We start from the raw sequence: 5,316 nt of genomic DNA, 5'->3' as shown, positions 1-5,316 counted from the left end.
TAGGTACCTTATAGAGATGGATTGCAGGGGTTCAAAACGTGGTTGTAACAGCCACTTCAGAACGTCTAAATTCCAGGCTACTAGCTTATCTTCTTCCTGTTTGATTATGTTGAACGACTTGATGAGATCAGAAAGATCTTTATTACTGGAGAGATCTAAACTCCTACGTCTAAATACAGAGCTCAACATTGCCCCGTAGCCTTTAATGGTTTAGGTAGACAGATTCCTGGAAGACTTTAAATAGAGCAGGAAATCATCTATCTCCACTACAGATGTCTTAGAAGACAAGATGTTGTGTTTCCTGCTCCAGTCACAGAAGACTGTCCACTTGGCTTGATAAACTTTGCTCGAGGAATGAAACAACCAGAATTATCAGAAACAGATTTTGCAGACACCTGACTAGCTGAAGTCTTCTTGCTACTAGCTCTAGCCACTGCTTTCCTCTTTTTGTTCCCGTCTAATTTGGTCAAACCTCTACTCAAAGTCTTCCACATTTTAGGATCCCATGAAACACTTTCCTTACAAATCAAATCAGGGGAACATACTTGACGCCTGCAAGAAGTACAAAGAGTATGAGGGTCATAGCAGGCTTTAGTCAGTCATGTATTGAGCCTTTACTGCAATACCCAAAACTTTGAGAGCCCGAACCGGATATTCTTGACAAGTCACGAGTCAAAAAATTCTGAAAATCATCAAAATCGGTAATACTGGGCTCCTGTGAAAACCTGACAATATGTAATTGTGCTGAAAAAGGCTACCATAAAGAGAATACTTTGCCAATGATTCCAAGATCAAAAGAGAAGAGAAATTCCAAAACACCACTGCTGCCAATCACTGTAACCACAGCCATCAGTAACATTGAGATTGTCTGCTAAGCTGGTTCCTCTCTTACCTCGAAAGTGGGCAGGGTCACCAGCCTAGACAAAACAAAAGTAGCGCTACCGCGAATTTCAAAATTCTAGCTGTCAGTTAATAGAAACTAACAGCTTTGCAATTACTTGGTAAGTAGCTTATATAAAAAATGAGTTTCTGTACAGGAACACAAAAACGGCCAGACGGGTTGTAGAGAATGCCTTCATAACATGTGCTAACACAATGGCAGGGAACACTGGAAATGGCTTTGAAGATAGCACATCAAGAAAAATTGTATACAATCCACAAAGCAAACTCTTTTTTTCTACCGTCCTCCCCAAAACCAAGACAAGACAGATGCCCAGCAATAAAATAAAAATCCCACACCTGGAGAGGATTAAGATGCTGACACAGACACTCTAACCCTTTGCTTTTACCTACCCAAATACCTTAGCCAAATCCTTGATTAATGTCCAGCAAAAGCCAGTCCCCAAAGACCCAGGAGTTTACGAAATCCCTTGCCTCGATTGTGATCAATCTTATGTTGGCTTTACAGGCAAATCACTCCCCAGAGATTAATACAGCACAAACATTCAGTTAGGTATGGACAACAGAGCTCAGCTAACTTTTAACCACATAAATAACCATAACCACAAAATAAACTGGAATATGTCTCGTAAAATTTATAGCAGCAATTGTTGATTCAAAAACCAGATGGTGGAATCAGCCTTTATTAAACAAAGAAAAACAATGAATCTCTCAAGAGGCACCTGGGATTCAGATATTACAGATAAAATCTTCCTCCAACCAGCAGTTACAAAGATTAAAGAGAAATTGTCAACTGGAGTGACGTAACGGCTGACCTACGGACCTCTGGTATAAATAGCGCTTTTCTGTAACCTTTTCTCATTCACTATTTGCCTGAGGAGAGACAGTCAGTTTGATCTCTGAAATAAAGCCTTTATTTTCCACATTTTTGGCATTTTTATGGGCTTCTTATATTTGATGGAATTCTGTTTTAACAGAAAATATTTCAGTTATATACTGTATATGTACATATATATACATGTATATTTATGTATATATATTATATCTAATGTACATGTACATACATATATGTATGTATGTATTCATGTATGTGTATATATATATATACACAAATGTGGACATGTATGTAAGTTGGCTTGCTTTTCTCTCTCTCTCTCTCTCTCTCCACACATACACACACACATAGACAACTAAATTCCATTCACTAGTACAGTAATCTCTTACACATTTAATTGCATAAGCAAACCTATCATTCATATGTTTGCCTGCCTTTTCATGAACGTAATCCATCATGCACTAGTACCCATGTTTTGTCAATGGCTTTATGCCTGAATGTGTGACATTAATGGCATTCCTGGTATAACCAGAACCCTGTCCAACTGAAGTAAAGACTTGGCAACAGTTTGTTTTGGTTATAAAGGGCTCCAGTTGTTTAGGATGATCTTAATATATTTGTTGCAATTTTTGCACATATCAAAGCATAGATCAGCTCCTACCTCTGTACCTTGCAAAGCATGCTTCCTCCAGCATTTGTTATCTTTACATATAGGTGCTAAATAATTGAAGAGATTCTTGATGCTATTGTGGCTCGTAACAGATGACGAATAATTGGGAAGGGTTGGCTTCTCATCAGGAAAGTCGCAAATAATCTTGCTCAACAATTCTTCTCCGAGTTCTAAGGATGTTCTTTTATTTTTTCCATAATCCTTCAGTACTTCTTGATTGCCTGAAAAAAAAGGTAAAGAAATTGGTACATGCTATCAATATAAAGTTTCTTCATAACCTATAAAAAATAGTATATGCTATCAGTGCAAAGTTTTTTCAGAAAAAAATTAACAGTGTATTTACATAACAGCTCTGCAGGAATTATTACCTTGGAAACTGATTTTTCCTATACCATTAGTGTTGCTGATGAAGTAGGTGTTGTTTATTGCCATTCAACTATTATTAACATACAACTCTACCCAACAATGTTGGGGACCCTGTGGGAACATGGGGTTTTGGGTGGGGAAATACACTGGGAGAAAACCAGACCACCATGTTGTTGTCACGGAATGGTTCCACCCATTCGCAAGTCACTAAAGAGCCATACTAACCTAACCTAACCTAACCTAACAGGCTGTGTTACTTAGCCGGGGACTTTTTACCAAAAGTTCCCCTGTAGCACTGCCTATGCGCGATAGCATTTCAAACTGGCCAGCATACAATAACACATCAGTTCTGAGGTTAATTACAGGTTAATTATGGTCAACCGACAAAAATTAATGGTAAATTCTTGATAAGCAACCAAAATACTTTAGAAAAAATCAATTTCCAAGGAAATACACTATACAGAGTTAAGTATATCTTAGTTTAACTAGACCACTGAGCTGATTAACAGCTCTCCTAGGGCTGGCCTGAAGGATTAGATTTATTTTACATGGCTAAGAACCAACTGGTTACCTAGCAATGGAACCTACAGCTTATTGCCATCAATATAAAGTTTTCTTCATGGGCTAACCTATAAAAAAATTGTGTATGATATTAATAAAAAAGCTATTTTCATTACTTGTAAGAATTAATATATTTTCCTTATATTCTATAAAAATATATGGGGGTAGTTTGTAGAACGACAGACTCAGACCTTTCCAATGTTGAGTCTTACTTGGGGGTGGGGGGTGGGGGGGGGTGAAGCCCTACCTGACCAGCTCAGGGTACGGCACCCTAATGATGTTTGGGTGGTAAGGTCTGGTTAGACCAGGAAATGGCATTCTAGGAAAGGTTAGGTTTGTTTACGACCCGTCAATCTACACTCGCCCCAAAGTTTTCTTAACCTATAAAATCATATGCTATCAATATAAAGTTTTGGTAATTCTAAGCCGTAGTTCCGCGTGAGCTAGACTATGGTAATTGACGATTTCCTATGTTATTTTACTTGCTTTACAAGAATTTTTAAAGTAATATTTTGTCGGCCGACTGTAACTATACTGTAATTGATGTATTTTATGGGTGTTTACTGGTTACAATTTTGCCGTATTAGCTTTGGAGGGGGGTGGGGGGCTAGCAGCGGAATGCCGGCTTAGATCTACCCCGTCGGTATTGTGTAGTCTTCAAAGGTCAATTACAGTTTAGTTACAGCCGGCCGACAAAATATTACTTTATATAAATTCTTGTAAAGCAAGTAAAATAACATAAGAAAACATCAATTGCCATAGTCTAGCTCACCCCGGAACTACGGCTTAGAATTACCATATTTATTATTATTATTGCAAAAAATAGTAATCATGATGTATATATAAGAAAGCTAATCACTGAAGGAAAATCAAGCTTACCTAGATCTGGGAGTTCTTGGACTGTTGACATTCCGGAGGTAGCCTACCAGGCAGGCATTTCTCCACTGGAGACCTGTCTTGAACTCATGTAGGGCACGTAGTCTCTGAAAATTTCTCTTGGACGGGTGCTCTTCATCTTTCCTGCCATTGCTTTGCAAATGCACTGAGGGGTTAGGATTAGGAGTGTGAAGGTGGGATGGGTCAGTCACGGGGAGCGAAGTATGCAAGAAGGACGAGCCACTAACAACGTGAAGTACTATCGGGTTGTGGGTAAGCACTAAACAGTAGCCAGTCACGACCCACCGGCGTCACCGGTCACGCGCACTAGCCACTAAACGACGCTCTAAAAGAAGTGTTACCTACAATTATAGAATTTTAAATTTCTGAAATTACACAGTAAAAATAAGTCAAGAAATATACTATAATTTGTACGCTAGTTGGCATGGTACTACATATTTACGCCGATAGTCCGATTTGTTAGTTTTTGAGAGAACGAGCCAGTTCCTATCGTAGAAAATGGGTATTTTTAGTAGGAAACTAAAAATGAGGCATGGTGTTAACAGTGTCGACCTTTGAAACTTTATAAAACCACAATGTAGAAAACAAATCTATTCAAAAGCACATACAGTTACGGAGCATCATGCTCCCTCTTTAGTGTGTCTCCACACTGAAAAGGTAGCATGATGCTTCGAAACAGTATGCACTTTTGAATAGATTGTTCTCCAGTTTGTGGGAGTTTTTTCAAGTTTAACATGAGGTACATTGAGTGAACAGCACCAAGCCCCCCTGACTTAGTTGAAGAGAGCCAGGGAGGTAAAAAAATTTAAGGAACTGAAACCTCAGATCTCAGTTACTCCAGATGAAAATTTGAAAGTACGAGAAATGGTAAAGGTATTTCAAAGAGAATGCTCCTCAGAATGAAGTACCTAGTTAACACGGAAGGGTTATCGATAGTCCTAACCATTGGCACTGAATGAAATGTTCTAATCTACTACGTTATCCTAACAGCATGCCATTAACACAGAGGAACTGCATAATGATCTGTAGCCTATTTCCCTGCGGAAAATATTTTGGAAAGCTATGACTGGAAACGCTTCCTTCTCCT

The 5,316-nt window shown here is 38.6% G+C and overlaps 1 long non-coding RNA gene across 1 annotated transcript; it reads right to left on the bottom strand.

The window, feature by feature from the left end:
* Positions 1 to 2,475: 2,475 nt before the first annotated feature.
* LOC136825150 (uncharacterized) lies at positions 2,476 to 4,847 on the bottom strand. The gene is made up of 2 exons (XR_010849262.1): positions 4,212 to 4,847; positions 2,476 to 2,626 (listed from the first exon to the last, which is right to left on the bottom strand). It is a non-coding gene; the product is annotated as an uncharacterized lncRNA (long non-coding RNA).
* Between the last annotated feature and the right edge of the window lie 469 nt (positions 4,848 to 5,316).

The sequence above is a fragment of the Macrobrachium rosenbergii genome, chromosome 37, assembly GCF_040412425.1.
Source record: "Macrobrachium rosenbergii isolate ZJJX-2024 chromosome 37, ASM4041242v1, whole genome shotgun sequence".
In the NCBI taxonomy this organism is placed as follows: domain Eukaryota; kingdom Metazoa; phylum Arthropoda; class Malacostraca; order Decapoda; family Palaemonidae; genus Macrobrachium; species Macrobrachium rosenbergii.
This window is presented reverse-complemented; position numbering and strand designations above follow the sequence as displayed.